Here is a 24,389-nt window from a genome sequence, read left to right on the forward strand (position 1 = left end):
TGAAATCACTGCTACTTTCCGCTTTTATAAGTTCTCGTGGACCTTTCTTTTGCAATCGTGCGATATGAAGACTTGTCTTGACATGCTGGTCTGTTTTAAACTTTTTTGTGCGCGAAATATTTTTCTCGCAAACTCGACAATATAAAACATTTCCTTCGTATGTAAATGTTCCAGGATAGTCGGCTATCTACGAAGAGGCGCTTTTTCTTCGGGAGGCATAGTACACATTAAACCTTGCCAAAATAAATAAAAAACTAAACCGACGCAGTGAGCGCGTCAACAATAACTTGCGTAAATTAATTGCCTAGTGGCAGGAGTGCTGCAGTAGGCGTCCGCGACGCAGAACGTTATCGTCCGTTTTTGTCTCGCGTGATCCCGTGTTTTATTTGGCCTCATAATATTTTCCTACCAAAACCGTAGACGCGCTGCTGCTAAGTGCGTTCTAAGAGCCGTGCGGCTAATAGGTTTGGCCGGCTATAACGTATGATTTCATTTATTAACTAACTAGGTACTCTACCGAAAAAAATTGTAAATATAGCGAAAATATGCATCTTCACTAGATTTTAAGGAAAATATGCAATAACCGGTGAGAATGGGCTTTATATGCAAATGCATATAATCCGGTCTCTATATATAATATTAATGTCTTGAAATATATTTCAGACAATATAAACTATATATATATATATATTTTTTTTTTATAAGAGAATGATACCTTTGTGTTATTTCTTAATTCTTATAAAACACTGTGAAGTTATTTTCTGCTAATAAATTTCCTTTTTTTAACAGAAATTTTTATGTTTATCCTTTAATTCCATTTACTGATAATAAATTTGTTTTTGAATAAGGATTTTTTTTTAATAAAAAGTGCTTTAAAAAATTTATTACTGTACCTTTAACCCATAACTTAAGACTAAAATGTTTTTAAACGTTTTATAAAATAGGGAACTCATAACGGCAGCTTAACTCAACTTACTCTATTTTATCGTAATTGTGGTTGCGCTGCTGTTGTTGATGCCGACGCCGCCTGTTTGTACGGGTGTTTTAGCTAGCTAGTAGGTTATTATACGGTTCGGGGAGTGTAGAACGTTGGTGCGGCTGCGGGTGGGTTTTTCTCTTTCCTTCTTTCGTGGAATGGAGTGGATGTTTCGTTTAGCTGGAATGACACCGTCGGTTAGGGGTTGAAGTTAAAATAGAAAATATATTACCGGAACAAGTATCGTCACGTGGTAAATTAAAATTTAACCCTGTGAAAATTTATTTCCTTTAAATATATTTTTACATGTTTTCTGAAATGCATTTTTCCCCCTCTATTAATATTCCCATTGTCACAGTCTTTTTTTACAATAATTGTTAAAAAAATTTTGGATTCCCTTTGACTATCTTATTTTTTCGCTCCCGTTTTATTAATAATTTTTTTTTCCCAGGCTAATTAATTCTTGGTAGCCGTAACATCATAGGATGCATTTTTTATGCGGAACACGTTAACAGACTAGTTACTTTTTGTGATTTTTTTTAAATCCTGTTTTTAGATATATTAAAATAAGTGAAGTCCGGATCAAAAATTTTGATGATTTGAAACAAGCGAAATATTAAATATTCCGTTCGTGAGTTTTTATCGGTTCGTTTTATTGTGCGATAAATATTTTGGTAGTTAATATCACATGATTTTGAATGTTTATACGCTGATTAAGCTGCATTTTTAAGAACTTTGAAATTTGAACATAAATTCCGAAGCTGAAAACGGGATCGCTCAGATATTCATTTTAAAAGAATTGTGTGGGGGGCAAAAATGATTTACAAGTTATATTTTTCTCTCGATATTTGATTTCAGTAAACGCTGACTTTTTATCCTGCTTTTGAAACGGTTTTCATTTCTTCCGTAGTTTCCAACGTTTTTTGCGACAATGCGCGTGAATCACTCGATCGTATTCTTTTTATCTCGTCGTGGAATATATCGATGGGAAGGACTAAGTATTACAAATATTGTTTTTATAATAAAATAATTTTGTATTGAAATTTGTGTTGCAGTAAAATATTTTGAAAATATAATAACGCGTTAAGAATACTTAGTTTATTTTTACGTCCGACTTTAATAGTATCTTAATCAAGTGAAATCTATTAATTGTTAGGAAGACAAGTAGGGAATTCCCAAGCAGACAACGATAAATACAGGTTCAGTTTATAAGGCTGTGCGTTAGGTTGGATTTATCCCGAAGAAAATTCTTGACGTAAGAAAAGAAAGAAGATTCTTCGTAAAGTATTTAGATTATCACTACTGTAAATAAATTTTAAGCTTCTGTTTTTTACTTTATATGTGCATTAGGCAGCGAATAAAACCTTTTCAATGACAATTTGGAAATGTTGAGGTTTCAAGTGTATGTGTTTGCTTGCATCATTAGAATAAATTTTGAACGGTAGAAACAATTAAAAAAATGTTAATTTGTTCCTTGTATCCTTTAGGAAACAGTTTACGTGTTAGAAAGTGTAGGCTAGGATTATCGTAATCATATTGTATCAAAATTAAACGATATTTGAGAAACGTTTTCCGGTTCTTGTCCGACGCTATAGTTCGGTTATAGTTATCTTAGTATGAATTGAGGAACCCACCGGGTTGGTCTAGTGGTGAACTCGTCATCGCAGATTACTTGATTTCGAAGTCGAGGGTTCTAAGGTTCAAGTCCTAGTAAAGGCAGTTACTTTTATATGGATTTGAATACTAGATCGTTGATACCGGTGTTCTTTGGCGGTCGGGTTTTCAATTAACCACACAAGGAATGATCGACCTGAGAAATGTACAAGGCTTCGCTTCATTTACATTCTTACACATCATCCTCATCCATCGTCTGAACTAATAACTAACAACGGTTCCGTAGCTAAACAGAAAAAGAGAGAGTATTAATTTAGGAAGGTTTGCGTCCCTGAGCGCACAAGTTTATTTTTGTGGCGTTGTCCGTCCTTCATCGATGTGTAATTTATCTGATTTTAATTTGTTTTATATATTTATTGTGTGGAAAAAAAATTAAACAATGCCACTTATTTCCTTTGTTTTATTCTTGTGTAATAAGTATAGTTGGTAATTATAGCTTGTTATTTTTAATGAAATTCAGTTCTGTATCAGTACCTAACTTCTGGTGTTCAGTATTATTATCGGAGTTTACTTATCGACTTATAATTCTCTTATAATTAAATTTTAATTGTGATTTTTTACTTAAGGAACTGTTGGGAAAAATATACTATTGTTTTATTTTCAATATAACAAAATATGTTACCGAAATCAAACGGTTTGCAAAATATTTTCGTGGAATTAGAAACATTTCCTTTTTTTGTTGCACTAGTAGTCTAGTCTTTTTTTCGTGCACAATTAAAAGTGATTCGGTCAGATTTTAATTTTTTAATCTAGTTATAGATGCTTGTCAGTAGTTTTTTTGTCCCTTGCATACATTTTTTACGGGGATGAAGAGGTTTGGCAGGTTTAACAATCTAGTGTCCAGTACTAACGCGATCGGTTACGAATAAATAAACTCGTATATTATTGCCTATTAACTCGATCAAGGCAACAGATCGATCAACATTTTATTAAGTTACATTACAATTTACAAAAAATAGCCCTAAATGTAAAAAAAAGAAAAAAAAGGTGTTTCACTTTGGCTTGTAAATAATATTGTTTGAAAATTATTGGGTATCATTATACTTTTTATGGTGTTTCCTTATCGACTGATTTGTTGAGATCTACATGATTATGATTGATTGGTTGGTCATTTACCGATGAGAAAATGACCTTCAGTTATATTATACTCATCAAATTATGAGTTGTGTCGGTTAATTGAGGTTTTTCGATCTGATCGGATTAATATTCGCGGCAACAAAACATTGATCGGTTACATAACAGCCAATCAGCCGTTAAAAAAACTAACCTCAAGTATTTAGTTATAAAACTGGGATTTTTTCATTTTCATTTTTAGTAATCTGGGTAATAATTTTGAGTATAGCTTTATCTGTTACATCTTACATCGATTCGTTATATCATGGCATTAGTAATAACATAATTTCGACATTATTGTTAATATTATTTGAATATAAATCGTCTTTTAATGAAAATCTTATTCAGGATATCCGTTGTATTTCATCGCATTTTTTGTACTAAATAATGATGCATTCCACATCAGACAATGAGCATTGGAAAGGTTAAAGTTCACAGAGCCTTTTTATTGTAAATAAGTTCTAGCCGGTGTGATTCGATTGATGGCTGTTAAAATAAAATATATCGTACGACCGTGGACTGTAAACTTAATACAGAGTTTTATAGATATTCAGGTATAAGAATTTGTTTTCATATTTTATTGTTGCTGATAATTTACGACATTAAATGTTCTATTTTACGGTCTTATTTCAAGGCAGTGATAGGAATTGTGTAAACCGATGTTGAACGTTTCCCTAACCTTTAGAGTAGAAATCAGATTCTACTTTTTGCAACCAGATGGTGCATCGGTAGACTTTTTTCATTGTTTCGTCCTTCTGTCGTCGTCAGTTCTTTGTTAACACCAGTTTCTAACATTCAATACGAGTATTTTTTTATTTGAATGTAAAAAAGACAAGGGGAATTATTGCCTGTTTGTACACTGTGTGTTGACCAAACGTAAGGGAGTAATTCAGGACATCTAAATAAACAGAAACGTTTATTTGACAAATTCCCTTGTTCACTTCATTTTCTCTGTCCAACATGTGATTTTTCAATAAAAATTTATCACGAATAAATTGAGATATTTCATTGTAGTTTGGTGTACTTATACCCAGTAACATCTACCAAATAAATGGGGTTGAAAATTCTAAAAAGGCGACAAATTAAAATTTTTTAATCATTAATTGCTCCGTTATTATTAAATTTTGCTTCGTTAGATAAAATTAAAATCTATTGTTGCGAATAAAATGAGAGCTCAATTGTTAAATCGGTTGTTGAACAGCCGAGATTTGGCAAAAATTGTTAATAATGCACTGATAATTTCTAACCTGTTTTACGCATAATGCTTTACATCCACTTTAACGTTTTCAAACTTATTTGAAAAAAAAATCGCTGGATACGTTTACACCAAACGTCGTTAAAATACCTCAAACCGTTCACCACTTTCTCTGTATGTGTATGTGTGTGTACGCGCACGCGCGCGAATAATTTAATACGATTACATTTTTAACTTTGCTATCTACTATGCCGAGTAAGAATCAGCAATTTAAAATTAGTGTAAATGTTGGCGTATGAAAGTTATGTTCAAAATTCTAAAAATAAACATCTTCCCATTATTGGCAGTTTGATAATAGGTATTCATTATTCATCGAAGTTTAGAAAATGTAATCGCACAGGCAGGCAACAATTCTACCGGAGTTATCCTTTGATACTGCTAATAGTACAGCGTAGAATATAGTCTTGTCTCGATAAGACGTAGGTAACCGGTTTAGTAATCCTTCTCCATTCTGCTCGTCAACGGAGCTTTTTAAACTTAATGGTTACTAATACCTGTGGTTTACAGTGGAGATTCCGAAATTTGTTGCGCATTGGAATTATGGAAGTGTAATGACGAAACGTTTTTAATTATTACTTTATATTTTTATTTCATTATTTTATAGAAACTGATATTACAGTAACTGGAATAGTTTATAAAAGGTGTTAAAAATTACCTCCTCCAACATCAAAACAACACTGCACACATTTAAATTTGTTTTCAAACATTTTAATCAGCTGATATACTGGAATATCTCATACTTATGCCGTTATTGCAGTATTTAGTTCGTCAATCGTGCGTGGTCTGTTGCGATAAACTACTTGTTTCGCTGCTCCCCACCGTAGAAAGTAATCTTGGGGAGTCGGTTCGGGTGATCTTACAGGTCACAAACCCCTCGAAACGATTCGTTTACCTAAGACATTTCATAAAAATCATTGACCTGTTGGCTGTGGGCGCTGTGGTCCCATCTTTTTGGAACGGACCGTGATTGATTCCACTTCTGTTAACCGACTAATGAGATTTAAAACAGCACAATAATAGTCACTATTAACTGTATTTTCAAAAATTATTGGATCCACAATACGTGTTCTACTCACACCGACCAACTCTCCCATTTTCGCTTCGTGTAATTCACGGGGGTTAGTTGTCTACCGCAGTCATGTATTTTGTGAATTAATGTACCCCAAATAAATCCCCGCTTCATCTGTAAAAAATAAAATGTCGAGGATACGTACGGAAATTTGGTCGATAAAATATTTAAACCGTTGACAACAATTTTGCCATTTGGCATAATTTGTAGATTTCCGTTTTTGAACGCGCATCTCTTTGTAGGGGAAAAGTTTCAGTCCTTTTTGTACAGTTACATGTGCGGCAGCAAGATATCTTGCTGCTGTGCTAACTTAGCATCGACTTTGATGGCCTTTCGGCTATAGCATCGAAATATCAAGCAGCTTCTGTTAGTTTAGTTTAGGTGGTCTTCCGCTTCGATCAGCGTTTTCAGCAGAGCCTGTTGCCCGAAATATTTCGGTAAGATTTTGAACCGCATTGCGGTGAGGAACAGGAGTGTTTGGAAACTTTCCAGTAAACTTGTACTTCGTCACCTTCACGAAAGAAGTGTTCGACGAAAAAAATGCGTTCCTCTACCGAAAGATTCGTTACGTTTCTCAGAACTATCGATTCCGTTAAACGAATCGAAACTAAGCACGATCAGTCGATACTCGACAACTGACGTCTTGGTTTGATTATTACTGCGCAACGAACCTAATGCCGAAAGAACAGAATGCACTACATAATTCTAAAGCGTACTTCACAGCGACATGCCGAACGCTCTCTATATAACGTCTATTTATTGTGCCAATTTCGATGACTTGTCTCAGAAGACAATATAAACAGACCGGCCCAAAAATAAAAAAGTCAATCGCGCGTAACCTCATACCATCCACGGATAAAAATTTAAAAGAGTAGTAAATATTAATGAAGAAATCCATTTTCTTTGCACATTTGTTTATTCTAATAAATAAAAATGTATTGTCGCTTTTAAAAAAATTATTTTTTTATTGTTGTAAGAATTTAAATATAAATCATTCAATGAAAATAGTCAAGTTAAAATAACACACCCAATTTGTAAGTTTTTTCTATTTTTAAGTAATATAAATTACTTTCTACTAAAATTTCATTAACCCTATACGGCATATACTCAATCAAATCGATCTATACTGATGACTCTTAAGTAATTCCTTTTGATCTTGTACGCTGCCTAGATTGAGTGGCTTTTATGTACGACGACGTTTGAAACATCTCTGTGCATCTCTAGGGAGAGAGAAAACAAATGTTTTACTTTTTTAAGCTGTTAAAACTCTAGAATACTGTTTCTCTTAAAAGAAAAAAATTGTCAACATAGTGAACAGTATGTAAAAATTTTTATTTATAAAAAAGCATTACTGCATACAGAAATGAAATTTGTTGGTATAGCTCGTATAAGAAGTGAATTTTTAATCGCTTTAAATTTATTGAAATTTTTACAAAAAAAAAATAAACAGAAATGAATATAAATATTACGCATATTGAAATGAAAAATTGAATTAAAATTTCCTACTTTTAATAAATTTTAAGTTAAAAAATAACACAAGAATAATATTTTTTAATTTTTAAGAAGATTTTTTAAACGATTAAATTTCGAAAAGAACATGCATAAGAAAGTTTTTTTATATATAAATTTTTCTTGTAGATGTAAATAATTATACAAGTAAGGCTTTAACTACGTGTGTATGGCATTATATTAAAAATAATTTATAATATTGTTTTTTTATTATAATAAATATATTTTAACTGTATTCAACCTGGTGATATGTTACTTATTAGCACTTAATGCGCGTATTGAGCGAGTGAGTGAGTGAAGACATATGTGCGGTAAGGTATTGTGGTTTATGCGTTATTGATAAAAGTACACGTACTTTTTTTTTTAACTTTTTTTTTTACCTACATATATTTTTGTATATTACTTTTATTGTGCACGTGTTAAAATCTGATCATTCTAAATGCGCACCTTCGTACAGTCTGTGTTTATAAGATTTGATTATGTAATCGTGTGGAACTCGTTATCCTCGGACGAACCTGATTATATTGACTAATCGTTTTTACAGGTTATTGTACCTGTTTTTAAATTAATTATTGAAAATTATTTTACATAAAATGCTTATTTTACGCATGTAGTGCTTTGATTAATCAATTTTGTTTTTTTAATATACGAGTGTTTTTTATTTAATATTACCTTGAGTTATGTACAAATATGTGGTCGTTTTGCTTGTAAACATGTATTATTTCTATATTAGATTTATCGTACATACTAGTTCGATGATGTATTTATTTACTTAATTTGTGTGTGTATGTGTAATTTCCTTTCACATTTTATTACGAATTTTTCACTTATTTTTATTTTGTTTAACCAAGCCCTTCCTTTACACGTTCCTTTTTATTTCCGTATATTTTTACTGGCAGGTGCATTTATATAATTTAAGTAAGAAAAATACTTCTATTCGTAATTAGTTTATTTATTTATAATTTTATTATATTTGTAGTGTTACGTAAGACGACTATTAGAACAGTTCTTTTTAAGTTAAAATGCCATTATTACGTCATAATTTTTTCGTTATTTATTTTATAGTTAATTTTTTTTAACTTAAATCAATTTTGGGAAACAAGCGGTCACATATGCAGAGTTACATTTTTTATTTTCTCGGCTATAGCGATAAATGCTGCTATAGCTATAACGGGAAAATATAACGAACCAAAATAAAAGGGGGAAGGTTAAGTTTTGTGTCTTAAGGAGACTTTAAAAAAGTTAAAATAAATAAATAGCTTCCAAACCCAAAGATTTTTTTTTTAGACGGATTCTTGTGCTTATGTACGTATATATTTTGGCCAGTATTTGGTCTTATAACTTTGGATTCCGTTGACCGATTTTCTTCAAATTTTGTTGACAGGTAGGTAGTACCTTCGAAGGGATGGAATGTATTAATTTTTTTTTAAAGATTGGAAAAGGATGTGGATGTTTTGGCGGAAATAAAATTTCAGAGTTTTAGTGGGGCACCTTAGCAAACGATTTTTTCTTAGAAAAATAGAAATTCTTTTATCGAGATCACATACTACAAAAAGAAATTTGTTTAATATTCACTCCCTCCCCAAAAATTAACCACTTTGATGTATTTTTTGCATCTATATTTTCTACATCGATAGGTCTTCATACCGATATAAAACATTATTGCCCACCTCACTCCAACGGGCTGTGGTAAAAAAAAAAATATTTTTTAAAATTTAAATCCATCTCGCAAATTATCCTTGCATTTAAAATTTAAGTCTTAATTTTTGATAGCCCTTGTGCTCCTTTTATACTTTTTGAAAAATTTGCACCCCTTTCCTAAAGAATTACAACTTTGTTTATACAGAATTACGGCTGTATCTTTGGGTTTTTGAAACAATTTTATATGTTTTTTTCAAATTTATTATCACCGCTTAGGGATTATTTTCTTAATAATTCGTTTTACCCTGAATGCTTTTTCGAGTATGTAGCCCCCAAAATGAAGAAAACTTTCTTACAATTTCAAATTTTTAATGCTCAGAACGTATTTTGTTAAACAATAAACCGCTAAAACAACCCTTAATGCTTGATGAGGGATGTCAAAAGTTTTTAATTTATTTAAAATAAATTTTAGGGAATATTTAATCATTAAAATAGCCGCTTGATGAATGATCCCCAAATTTTCAAAAAGTTGAAAACGTATTTTTGGAAATTATGATATTAATATACTAATATTAAAAATGTTGTTTTAATTTGTTGGGCATCTTGGCTTTAAAAATTAAAATATAATCAATGTACAATAGTAATTTTATCTTATTTAAAAAAAAATTTCGATCGGTAAGTAACATTAAAATTTATTACGATTCATTTTTTTTTAATATATCGATGAAGCTAGCTAATTGAATATTTTTGAATTATTTTATCTTAAGAATACAGACAACTGAAAATGATTGACTTGGCTCTGCCAGAAAGTTTTTCAATAAATGAATTATATAACTTGGCTGATGGATGTGTTTTTTTATTATTATTAAAACGCGCTAGTTTTACTTAACAAGACTTTTCTTGAGTAGGTTGATTTGTAAAATTTCTCAAATGGCATTTTTCTCGGAAAACAAATAGATCCAAATACGAGTATTTAACCGTTGAAAATATCAAGTTGTAACTTTTCCTATGGTCGCTTCCCCGACCCAGAATACTAGAGAGATGATTGGTGTGAAAAACGTTTGTCGCAAACATTTTTTATAAAACTGTCAAATTGGTAATGGTCATCGTTTTCTTGTTTCTTCTTTTAAAATTAAACCACCTCCGTAAATTTTATACATATTTTCCATCCCACATAAATCATCCTTAAGGTATTACCAGAAATTCGATTCCAGCTAATCCAGTACTAAATTAAAAGTCGTGTTTTTACAATTCTTTATTCATTTTTTTCATAATTTTGAATCTTTATAAGAAAAGAACAGAAAAAAATCATTGTATTTGAAGAAATCTTTAATCATTTATATCTGATTTGTAAAAATAAAAAATTATACGAGTGATGCATAGTAAGGAACAGTAAAAACCCTTTAAAATTCATAACAAGAAATACAAAACTTATGAAGTCATTTTAAAATAAAAGTATAAAATTAATAATTTTTAAACTTGCGAAAGAGAATTTTCCGCGGGAATTTTGCAAGTGCTTCGGCATTTTTTGAAAAAAAAAAAAAAATCGATCAACAGTTTTCTAGAGCTCATTGTATTTTATTATTTATTGTTGGTCTAGTGTATTGCTAATCTATAGTATTATAAGATTAATATGCATAACAAAAAAAAATAACTATTATTTACGGTTTTTGTAACACAAAGGAAATTGATTGTTATACTGATACTTCGATTGCTTTTCCTGTTTAAAGGTGTTTTCTTCTTTTTTTTTAATTATTTACAGTGTGTTATATATAACATTACAGGTGGAATAAGTTAGTTCGGCCAGTACAAAAAGTAACGCGTAAAAATAAACATCATAATTTCGGATGACTTTCGCATACCGGTGTAAACATTTAACTGAAACTAACTGAAACCGCTGAATGAACAAATGCTTGATTGATATCTTCATTACCTTTAATCGAAAATTATTTTGTTACTGAATATTTGTAACCAAAATTATGGAAGAAGTTCATCTAAATTCGAGTACTATCACCGTCGGGCATCCTATATTATTTCAACTATATTTTATGTGAATTATCCGAGTCTAGGATATTTCATTTTATTTGTTTTCAAATTATTTAGTTACTGGATATTAACCCAGAGTTTCATTCTACAAGTTGCAATGTAACGCGTCACTATTACCGATAAAGCGTACTAAGCGCAATGTTTTAGAGGTTATAGCAAAGGTATAGTTTTCTTCCTTGTTTAGAAGAAAGATATAAAACTGTTAATAGCTAATTCATATGCCAGAGTATGTCAAATTTGTTTTTCCTCGTGTACTAAATGACGTCAGCAGAAAGGAGGTGGTAGGCTATTGTGTAGATAATTTGAATGAACAGTGACCATCAAATAATAGGTAATTTAACGAACTTCGAAGTTAATATTTTAACTGAAAATTTTGAATCGATTCGTTTAAGATTTGGGACTTTTTCATATTCATGTGTTAAATCAGAAACCGATCGTCTGAACCGATAATTTTTTTAAAATTAAAATGTTGATTTTGCTTTGTTGTTGCATTAGTCTGATTTATTTTAATTGAATCTTCCAACCATCCTGTTAAATAGATTTTTGTCATTTATTTATAATTGTTTTTTTTTTGTGAGAGCAAAAGGTCAACACAATGGATTCTATCCTAAACATTCTTGAAGTTATAGTGGTGCTTTTTCATAATATAAATTATTTTCTATTGTCATTTTACCGGTACACAAAATCTTTAAGAACTAAAGTGTTAAATTTTGTGAAGTCTTTGTCTAGGTATAGTTGAAATGTCTGTTTGACTCCCCCGGTCTTTTCTTCATAAGAAATGGGGTGATGAGTTAATTCGAAATATTTGTGCCGATATGTCCGATCTCCGTGTCGGAGTGGTGGTGTCTCGGCCTTTAATACGGAGGTCCTGGGTTCGAATCCAGGTCAGGCTTGTCCTTTTTCACGGCCTATAAATTTCCATTTTCACATTGCCTCGTGTATAAGCTTCTTATAAGCCTCTATGGATTTATAGGTCGATAAATAAATACATTCATCAAAGCTAATTCATATTAACTTTTTAAAAACTATCATTATTTTTATTGTTACAAAAATAATTTTTTTAAGTCTTTTATTTTTAATATTTTGAAAACGTATTTTTCTTGTGGATTTAAAGATTTTTTTTGATAGAGAGATTTAATAATATATATTTGTATGTTTTACCGAACAAAAATTATTTTACTTTATACTAACATTTAAAATCGTTTTCCTTGCTTTAAACTGGAAATTCTACGTATTTATACGATCATGTTTTTCTTTATTTTGTTTTAATGGTAGTTTTTTTCAATGTTTTTCTTGTTTTTGTTATTGTTATTAATTTATTTTTTCAATTCAGGTTTGTATTTATTGGTTTTTTATTATCGTTTATTATTATTGATTTGTATAATGTTTAGTGTGTTAATATATATTCAGAATCTACTAGGTTTGTTACCTAAATAAATAAAAAATGTAATCAATATTTGTATAGCCTATATCCGTACATTAGTAAATGTATTCAACTTTAAATTTTAAGCAAAACTTATTTGATTTTCTATTAAAAAGCCTCTAATTGTTAAAAAGATTCCAATCAGCAGTTGTATCAGTTTATTCAAACAATCTCAATACAGTTATAAATATTATATTTTTCCCGTAAACAATTTTTTAATCAAAAACGCAAAAACGTTTTATTATAGGAATCTCCCACAAATAATATTTTCTAATTGAGAAACCAAAAAAAAAGTGTGGAGTTGATTAAAAATGAAAAACACGATTTCTTTTGTAATTTCCGTATAGATTTATAAATGTTGTAAATAATCAAAAATACCTGAGAAAAGTTATTTCGCTATTTTTAAAAAGTATTACTGAAAAATCCTTTATGATATTACACTCAAACATTTTTGCGTTAGTTTTGAAAATATAAGGGTTATGCAAAATAATAATTTAATACTTAAAATATGTACTAATCCCATACATGTTCATAATATTAGAACGTTTACATTTTTTTATATATCAGAGTATTATAAATATTACACTAGTCTTTGTCTGGCAGTTCTAAATTGAAATTAAAGGTAACATTTTTGTTCAGTACATGTGTATCGTATAACTCATATTGATTGACCTATTTATTATATATATATCGTTAAAATATGAATAAAATATATGTTATTACTGATACAGAAAGATTATTTTTGAATTCAAAATCTTTATAATCTGTTTAATCAACAGTTTTTATTTTTGTGGGTTATTTTATTAATTCAATCGTAATTTTTTTTAAATTCAGTTCATAATTAACGGTTAATAAGATTAATTTTAGACTGAGTTTGATTATTCACTGATAACTCATGAAGAAATAATTTCAGGACATATCTATAACTTAAATAAAGAAAAATCTGCATATTAATATGATTCCGGAAACCAACTTTTTTTTGAGTAAAATCTTGCGTAAGATTATTTTCTTATTTCTTCTCAAAGGATAAAATAAAGCCTACTAAAATACTTGGAAGTTAATGTAAGGGATAAATCTTATTGTTTCACGTAGCTTTTCCCCAGAGAAATTGAATAAATTGGTGTCTGAACTGTATTTCCAGTAATATTTGAAATACTTATTCTAAAATACAAAAAAAAAAAAAAAAAAAAATGGTATCTCAAAACAATTTTTTAGGTTTCATTTACAATAACTTCCTAGTAAAAAAAATAAAGTTTTATCATAACACTTGTAAAATTTAATTTTGAAAAAAATTATGGTAAAGTTCAGCGATCGTGAAGAGTTAATGATGAAATTTGACTTTTAAAAACAAAACGCACCGTTACAAGAATCATTCCGGTTTTGGCACTACTGTATTAACTGGCATTTGTTCTTTTTTTATGAAAGAGCGAGTAATATGGTCATTAGCCCTGGTGGGAATCGGTAGCGTATGAAAAGATGCCGTGTCTGACCGGGATTAGAACCCGGGACCTCCGCACGAAATGCCGAGACGCTACCGGTTTTATTGTCATAATAATTAAAAAAGTTTTATACTTTTTTTTAAAAGAAAAACTTGCCGTTGAAATGGGGAATTACATTTCGTATAAGTTTGTGAAAAGAGAGATTAGACTATAATATTTTTAAGTTCTTTATTTTTACCGTATTTCATCTATCGAAAGAGCAATCCGTTTAGAAGAGTTTTTAAAGATTCTATAAAAATACCGTTCTTGTTATTTACAACAACTTTTTGTTTATTTATTAATATATTTTTAATACAACGCGTACAAGTTTCATTGAGAAGCGACTGTACTTTCCGCTGAACTCCAAAGGAAAAGGAAAAAAATTGGAATGGATGGATAGTTATTTGTTAGAAGGGCGAACGAAAGGAATCAAAGTTCCCTCTTTTTTTGTTTTGTTTTCAAGAACAGGTATAGGAAAAGGTTTGTAGTTATGTGTAGCAGGTAAAATATATGTCCCTTGTCCGTTCTGTCTGTCCTGTACTTTGTATGGTAGTGGTTGTAAATTTTTTCCGTTTCCTTGCATTGTTATTTTTCATTGTTAGTTTATAGTAGCGTTCTTTGTGTTCACATATATTCTGAGTATATACACATTTATGTTAAAAGAATATTTCCCAAAATAGTAATAAAATTTGTCGATTTTGCAAATCACATTACAATATCAGCTTAACGAAAAATAAAATTTCTGTTTACAAATATTAATTTTATATTAGTTACGCTGTGCACGATACCAGATTATAATTTCCTCACGTGTGTAATTTTCCGTTTCATTCAATTTATATGTAAGAAAAAAACAATGTATATTTATTATTATATTAATTTAAAAGTTTTGTTATTCAAAATATAAAATATTTTTAAAAAATTCTGATTCTAGAAAAATAATTTATGTGGACCCACATGACTTCCTTGTACGACTATACATACATATGCACATTTTTTGCTGCACTTCATTTAAACTTATTTTATTTGAAAGTGAGATACAATCCTCCAATTCTTTAATGATGTGGACAGTTACACAGTTTATGAAATAATAGTTCTTATTAACATCAAACTTTTTTACAATTATTAAATCAATAATCTTTCATGATATATTAGGATGGAGTAAAAGTCCCTTTATTACTCGTATTACTAGATCAGTATTATTCGTATCTACGTGAGTTGCTGATTAACAGAAGTTTCAGATTTCTGGCGTGTCGTGTAAAGGTTAATAATTAAACTATTCCGTTTATTGAACTCCTTTATACTGGTTAGAAATGTTAATTTCGACCTTACGGTGTACAATATTCAGTTTTTATTATTGGATTATTTGGTGAATAATCAGAAATTAAAAAGAAACAATCCTACAGGAAAACGAAAGGTAACATGAAGAAATATATTTCAAAAAAACAAGAAGATGAATATGAAGAGAAAGAAAATTTAATTAGAAAATGTTAAAACCAAAGAAAGAATAAAAAGATTAAGCGACGATGATGAATATAAAGAGGGAGAAAATATGAAAACTAGTGAACGTGTACACAAATTAAGATCAGAAGAATTGTATCAAACCAAATAGCGATTAAATGATTGGCAACAAAAAACAAATAAACGAAATGATCAACTCCGACTTAGAGAAAATATTGTCCGACAATATCATAGGACTACTGAACTAAAAGAAGAACTTTTTTGCAATTTATTAAATATCGGGCATGCATACCTCATTGTGTATGTTGTTCTTATGAGGGTCTGGTTTCAGCCATTCTGTAGTTAACTTAAATGTAGTTAAAATTAAAGAGAAAATTTCAGAATAATTAAATAAAATTAAAACAGAAATTAAACTAGAAAATCCAAAAATATTACGATTCTAAATTATTATTTACAACTATTATTAAATAATCCGATGTTTCACCAACTTTATTACATATAAACATTTTTAAAAGTACCTAAAATTTTATTTCACTTGTAACTTATGATTTTTTTAACAATCACGGGTTAATAAATCAATATATGTAAATTAAAAAAAACAAGTTAAATAAAAAAAGTCTTCCCTTGTAAGATCCAAATATTTCATTAATTAAACTTTTATTTGGCTATAACTCTCAAACTAATCAAAATAAGTACCACTTATGATATATCGTTAAAAGCTTTCAATGAGGGCTTAATTACTACAGAGTGTTTTAGATTTTGGGTTTTTTTTTTGGACACTTGGCTCAGTCGATTGAAATCAAAAAGGGAGGTGCACAACTAGATGTTACAACAGTTCTAAATCCAAACTTTCGACATCCTACCGCTAATCGTATCTGAGTTATGCGATATACGTTCGTACAGACGTCACCACGAAACTAGTCAAAATGGATTCAAAGTTGGTCATAATGGATATTTCCGTTGAAATATGAAAACCGAAATTTTTCGCGATCACAGTTCTTCCTTTACTTCGTTTAAGGAAGTAAAAAGAATGAAAAGTTTTCAATTTTTTATGACTGATTCATAACGTATGATCCTCCTTTTTTAAATATATATAAAATACAAGCACACATACACACACGACACGTGTTAAACGTAGGTGTATTGATTGATCCTTTCTCTCTTCCCATGATTTAATTATTGTTTTCATTTTTAGGATAAATAAATGAGAATAATTGATTTTTTTACATCTCCCCTCCCCCCTTATATCTTATTGAAATTTCAGGGTTTTTTTTGTAAATTGTAAATAATCTTTTTTTCTTAATGTGTACGTTGCAATCTGTTCAACTAGTAAATAATAAAGACACCTCTCCTCCACGGCCCATTGAGATGAAGATGATATGTATGACATGTAAATGAAGTGTGGTTTAGTATAGACTCAGGCCGACTACTCCTGAGATGTGTGGTTAATTGAATTCTAACCACCAAAGTGCACCGGTATCCACTATGTAGTATTCAAATCCGTATTAAGCACACTAAAGTACGAAGGTTTACGAAGTCCTTCGACTTTGAAAACCTGTAAATTGCTAAAACTTGTAAATAAAATTCGGAAATACATGTATTCGTTATTTATACTAAAATCTATTTTGAGAAAAATTAATGAAATACGATGAAAACTCGATTACAGTAGTTTACTATAAGAGATTATCGTGTATCAAAGTATTAATTACGGAGTAAAATTATGAAGATTTTACAATTTAGAGAAAAAATAAAAAAAGTTTAGCGTAAACAAAAAGAGCCATCGTGAAGAAATAAAATCTATTTCAGTCAAACGAATGATATGAATTGGAAAAAAAAATTAATTTATTTTGTTCAAGATAGTTAATGCGTTAGACGAAACGTGGATGTTACGAAAATTTCAAAAAAACAACGAATGGATCATTTTTAAATTCGGTAATGCGCAAAGAATACTTCAAATTATTTCGTGAGTTAGGGTATGCTTGGAGGCCAAGCATTACTTGACAAACTTTTGATATAAACAGAACAAATAATGGAGTAGACGGATCGGTAAACATGGAATTCCAAATTACACCAAAATGCACTGATTCTACCCATCCCGGAATCCTCAATATCGTCCAAGAGAAGTTTTACATCCACAAACCTAAAAATGGTTCTTGATTGATAAATTAAGGTCAAGAAAAGGCTGGGTGGAAAGATACGATGATAAATCCTTTAGGAATTAAAAAAAAAAAACGAGAAAACGATCCCGAGGAACGGTCACGACTTATTCAAGGGGAGATCTGACATTTTTACCAGAAGGAAGAATTATATTTACGATATTAATTAAATAAAAAATTCTGCAAATAGTTCATTCCCGCCACGAAACAAACAGCCTCTAAAAATAAATAACGGTTTTATAAGCAACACCGCTTCCGTAACCAGAGTTAATTGTATTATTTGGAAATATCTTTTCAGATATCTATCTATTCATCCCCCACACCGTCGGAGATATATTTAAAAGTAAGTTGGATGTGTAATGTATGGAAGTAAAAAAGGGCGTTTTCAAATACTAAACGGGTTAATTTTGCCATATCATTAACGAACCCTTTGTTAGTTTGTTCTGGAAATTAAACGAAGTGTAGATGGAAAAAATAAATTAAATATTGTGTTTGAAACTAAAAGAACAAATAATTGAAGATGTAAAGAAATGCAATCGATTATATTTAAGTTTAAATGTTAAAAGATGAATGAATCAAACCGGTCAAAGGATTTATTGTATGAGTAATATATATATAATAGTTATTTTTATTTTAATACTCAAAATATGAAACAAATTGTGAGTTTTATTTGACGTAAGATTACGATCGCGTATTTTTAAAGGGTGAATAAATTACCATTATAGATGAGCATGATGTATTAGGGTTGGGGCTTTATAACGTGCACTCTCTCATTCGTTTCATTTAGCTGTACCTCAAAAAGGGAATGTAATTATTAATATGCCAAAGTGCTGCTATCTGTCATAGCCGTGGTATGTATGTCTACGTATTATTGCCACCGGAGGAGATTACTTCGTCCTACATACATACGTGCGTCGTTCACTCGCTTAGAAAATGTAGTGAATTTATGTATCTTTTTATAAACGTAACTCATATGTAATCGGGATTTTCACGCCTTTTTTTAAAAAAATTATTTCTCTTTTATTTGTTAATATGTTGTTGTATTCTATATCGAATGTTTTCTATCTTTATTAGTATTTATATGCAGCGATAATTCTGCATGTGAAGTATTACATTCGTGTATTAAAAGTCATTGGTTTTTATTTATTTGTTTTTCTTGTATTTTCCGTCTGTTGTAGAACGTAAAATTACTTCATTAGGATTTAAAACTGTGACGAGGCAAATTCTTAATTACATGTCCTTTAAAACGCGAAGAGATTTTATTTTATTATGTATGATTTAAGAGCTGGTATTATGCGTATAATTAAATATAACTAGTCTTTAGTGACATCTTATACTGAAATCTTGATTTAAAAAGATTTTTTATTTATTAAAACGTTAATGTATAATAAAATTTTAAAAAAAACTTGCTTTTTTATATTTCTTTGTATGCGTCTTTGTCGGTTAAATTACGAAAAATTTGTAAAAAAAATTTTTTTCTTAGTCGATCTGGTTATTTGTCATTAAATAAAGGGATAATAATAATAAAGACGCCACAAATAAACGTGAAAAGTATAAAATTGTATGTATAATTTTTTTGTATCTGGTTTTGATCCAAAATTCTCTTAATTTATAATTAATTGGTAAACTGTGCCATGTTTATATAATCCGTAAGACGATTATCATTATTTAATTTTAAGCCGGTGTTTTATTTAACTTAATTTTGAACAAAAATGTTTTTCAGTAACCGTAAAAAAAGTTTTATTTTTTATTTATACTTTTTTTTTTGCCAGATTAATGTTTATTTAAAACCCGGATACAAGTGTTGAGAAATGAGTTACGGCTCTTTTCTGCAACGTAGTAGTACATTTTAATATTATTTATTTATTTTTTCTTTTTACCAATCGGTTTGCCAATTGGTCTTTTTATGTTTGCCAATCGGTCTTTAACGTGAAAGTACGTTGAATATTAATGAATTCAGAATTTTATACGCTTTTACGATGCCTCTTAAAAAACTAAAAACATTTCTTCAACTCGTTTCCGAAATGCATCTTATCTTCGAGAAAAAACTTCCGACTAAGAAAAGAACAAATTCAGATATGTACAACTGGTAAAAATTAAGGCTGAAAATCACAACGGAATAGAAACCCCTCTATTATTTTTTAAGTTAATCGAATGAAAATTATACTTATATTCAATACAAAACTGGTACTGCTGCTACATTTACGCGATAAGGATGATCTGTGTTTTGCAAAAACTTTAAGCTAAAATTATAAAAAAGTGGTCTGTTTAATTAACGTAAAATTTTAGTTCGTTGAACGAGCTGTTAAAACTATTATTGATGTAAAATAACTAAGAGAACATATAATAATCTTTTTATATCCACAAATAAAAAATATTATTTATTACGCATTTTAATTGATAAACAATCATCATCAGTATTTATTATTGAATTTAAAGGGATAGAACATACAAACGCAGTATTAGAATTGCCATTTATTGGTTTTAAATAATATATCCTCTCAACTATTGAAGGAGGAAAGAAAATAAATCGGATAGATTTCTCCAATTTTTTCTTTCTTTATAAAATAATAGATCGATGCAAAGAATATTCAACAGATAATTTCAATACTAAAAAACCATTATCGTAGTGTAAGACTTGAATATATATGTTAAGAAAACAAATGTAATTAGAATTAGGAGACGATAATGTCCGATGAATGTTTGTACAAAAGGAAGAAAAATTAAACGAGTAAAACCGCACAGATAATTAGGCGCTATATTAACTGAAGGTAGTAAAGTTAAAAACGAAAAAAAGAATATTAGTGGATAAAGATGCGTTTAAATAGAATCAAACGGTTACTGGTTTTCTGTTACTAAAATAAGCTGAAATTAGACTTAAAGAAACGTGTTGTGAAATGTTATGTTTGGAATGTACTTTTTTACGGGTGTGAGAAACGGGTACGCTAAGCGAAAGAGAAAAAGGAAGCTGGAGGAATTTGAAAGTGTTTTATGAGTAGTTTGAGAAAATTAAATCAAAAGTGAAAAATGAAGAAATGCAATTTGGAGAATCTTCATCAGAACGATTAAGAATAGGAAAGTTTATCGGCTGGGAGTAGGATTGATTAAAACGGTTCTAGAAGGAGCAAAAAGAGAGGCCGGAAAAGAATAAAACTTGTCTAAAAAACTGCCGTAAAAGACTGTCTAAAAGGAAATGGGACCTATTAGAAGTCCAAAACGTTTTGCTGGGAATACTGGAAAGAATTTGTCTTAGGGCAAATTATGATTTGATGATGACAATAAAAAACAAACTTTTAAAATTAAAAAAATCTTTTGTAACAGCAGCCCAAGCGTTATGAAAAAAATGTCGATTAAATCGCTTAAATTATTCTACTTGTACTTAGGAATGTTTCCGCCAGCAATTTAACAAATGATTATTAGACCTGGAATTTTCAGCCGGTTTCTAAAATCTTTTTTTGTCCAAGACCTTACTTACAAAATGGGTTATGGTTATTAATAATAAATAACTGTACTTCTATTGTATTGCAGAAATAGCGTTCTTTGTTTAGTGATAGAACCGTTAATACCTTTATTTTAGAATTGACATTAGAGAAACGGTACACCTTCTTTGTCATAGATGAGGTTATTGTAATATTAGGTACAAAGTAAATATATATTTATTTATTCATTCTTAGTTTCCCTAATAAGTTTATACTGAAGACCAAAGTTATTCATACTATGAATTCTCATACAATTCTTTGAATGTAATTTTTACTTTACGTATGCACTAATAATAGAGTACTACAACCCATTTTTGTAGTGTGGTGTTAAGGCGGTGAGTTACCTTTTTTTTCTCTCTAGAATTTCCGAAATTCTTCCTTTTCTTCTAAAATATTGTTGCAATTTGGAATTTTACATTCCCGATTTTTTTTTCTGTGCAAATATTACAAATTAAACCCCAAACACTAAAAATTGAATTAAAAAAAGAAATGAACATTCTCTTTTTAATTATTTTGATTTTACATGATACATTGTCGGTAATTGCATTTTAATTTTTAGAAAAGTGTCAAAAAATGGCAATAGTTGCATACATAGAATGTCTGGTGTAGTAAAAAATATTTTTAATACAAATCGGTATTTGACAAAAAAAAAATTCTCTGAGAAAAAACTTCGTTGCGTTGTTACTCAAAACTAAGGATCCGATCCGGTAACATAGTAGTGCAAAAAGTATTTTCGAACTGCTATTATACACAAATGCTAAGTCACAATATATTCAGCATCATCTTATGCGGGCTATCAGTTTTTCAAAAGTAAACTACCCACCCCTTATTTTTTTGAAACCAAATTCAGTGATATGTTGTACTGATTAAATAAATCATATTTATTGTCTAAAAAGGATTATTATAACACCGGAACGGGATTATATCTTACTCTTCTCAATAAAGAATTTATAGTCTTATCCATTATGTTGTTCATCATTAGGTTGTAAATTATACAACCTAATTTATAAAGCTAGTCAATGTAAATTAAAGGTCGTACATATACTGTAATGGAGGGTCACGTTGCGCGCCTCATTTAATTGCTAATTTTACTTGAAGGTTTTAAAGATTTATTACTTTTTTCTTTAAGAGTTTCTTATACACTTATAAATTACCTTCATAGAGTTAAAAAAGGAAGTTTTGTTTGTTTCTTTTAATTAAAGAAGTAGAGAGCTTTTGTTAATTTAAATGTATGGATGTTTTTATCGTTATCTTTAAGTATGATTGTCAATAATAATATTTTGTATGAGAAAGAATACTTCCTTTGGCGTAATAAAACGTTGTTTGAATTGAATTTACGATTAAAGAAAAATTAAATGATTTTCTTGAGAGAAGGAAAAATCCGATAATCTATTCCAATTTGTAAATTCTTTAAAATTAGTTTGGTTTTGTGCCAGGATTTTGTTAGGGTTGTTTTTTTACTTATCAAAACTAAGTAAATAGTTAAGTATATCCAGAGACCTCAAAATTAATTCGATTTTATTAAAGTAATTTTTATTGTTTAGCACCCTAATAAAAAATTAATATTTTTGTAGTAAATGTATTTAAAATTTAAAAACAATTTTATTTTGTTCAGCAGGCCTTTGACAGGGTCTGGCTGCCTGGGCTTTTATAAAAGTCAACAAAGAACCTTCCTCAAACTTATTAACTTGTTCTGGGTAGCTACCTGGGCGTTTCTCACGGGTAAAATATAATCGAACATTACCTGTGGTTCTTCGACACTAAGTCGGGGGTTCCGGAAGGTTCGGATGCGGGACCTGTTTTATCCTGCATCTTCACCACCGATATTACTTAACTCTATAATGTAATTACACCCGCTGAGTGTTGTGAAAAAAAAAGCAAAGCGTGGAACAGAAACAGATTGAAATAACAGTGATACCAGGGACCTGACAACAGGGAGAATACTCATATGATTGCGAGTGTAGTGAATTAATCAATCCTTCATTCCCTTCTTCCCTGTTTCTGTTTTCACTTTCATTTATCTTTTTTTCTTTTCTAAGTGTTTCATCAATATGCTATTTTTATGATTCATGTGATTGTTTTCTACTGAACTACGTTCTACCATAAGACCATCTTTATAGTACTAGTGCAAAATATTTGAGGAATTTCAGTAGGAATTTCTTTTTAACGTATATATGTGCCATATGATTTACTTAAGATTCTTACAAAAAATGTAACCGATTGAGTAGTGATCGATTAAATAAAAATTAAAAAAAAAAAATTCATTTTGCAAAACGACTTCATTTCAATTATTTGATCGGTAGCACCTTCGGATTTTTTCCGTTATCAGTCTTACTTCTATTTGTATTATCTATAATTTATCTATTGTATAAAAATATTTCCTATTAAAAATTTAAATCGTTATTAGCTTCGTATTCTTATTGGATTGAGGAATGAGAACCGGGTAACTTTCCTCCTAACCCGCTTAGGAGAACCGAGTAACTTTTGTTTTATAGAAATAAAAGTTGCAATTTCTACACGATTTCGAACGGTATTTTAAATTATGATAATATTATGAAAATTTAGAATAAGCGTAATATTTTACATTAAAATCCATTAATCTGTTCACTTTCCCCCTATCTTTTTGGCGGCGTTACTTATTCAAACTGTTAACATTAAAAAAATTCTAAACGGGATTGCTTATTACAAATTAAAATGTAAACCAAATGAAAATGTGATTCATGAATTTTTGGGTGAAAAATAAATAACATTTTGCAGACTAGATGTGTATGTAAAACTTTTTTCGCTCGTGAATTATAAATTATTTTAAGACGGTTCACATCTTTATGCCACCCCCGTACAGATTCATTAATTGTGCGGTATCGTAGAATGAAAGAGAGAAGAAATTAACCGTTTTTTATTTTCATTATCGAAAAGAACCGGTGTGTGAACCATAATTTGTGTTTGAACCATAATCCAACTTCAAAATGTATGAATTTGCCTCTTCTTCGTTAAAACTATTTATTCTATTTATGGTGTGGGGTTTTTTGTCGCATTTCCTAATATCCTTAAGAAAATAAATTATAAGAAAAATCACCCTGTCCATCTTGTTATCGTTGTGGTAATATCTCAA

The 24,389-nt window shown here is 29.6% G+C and overlaps 1 protein-coding gene across 13 annotated transcripts in view; it reads left to right on the forward strand.

Annotated features, from left to right (window-relative positions):
* LOC142324279 (RNA binding protein fox-1 homolog 2-like) overlaps positions 1-24,389 on the forward strand; it is a 557,441-nt gene that overhangs the window by 66,973 nt on the left and 466,079 nt on the right. The gene's annotated exons all lie outside the window — the stretch shown is intronic.

This window comes from Lycorma delicatula, chromosome 4 (assembly GCF_047948215.1).
Source record: "Lycorma delicatula isolate Av1 chromosome 4, ASM4794821v1, whole genome shotgun sequence".
NCBI lineage: Eukaryota > Metazoa > Arthropoda > Insecta > Hemiptera > Fulgoridae > Lycorma > Lycorma delicatula.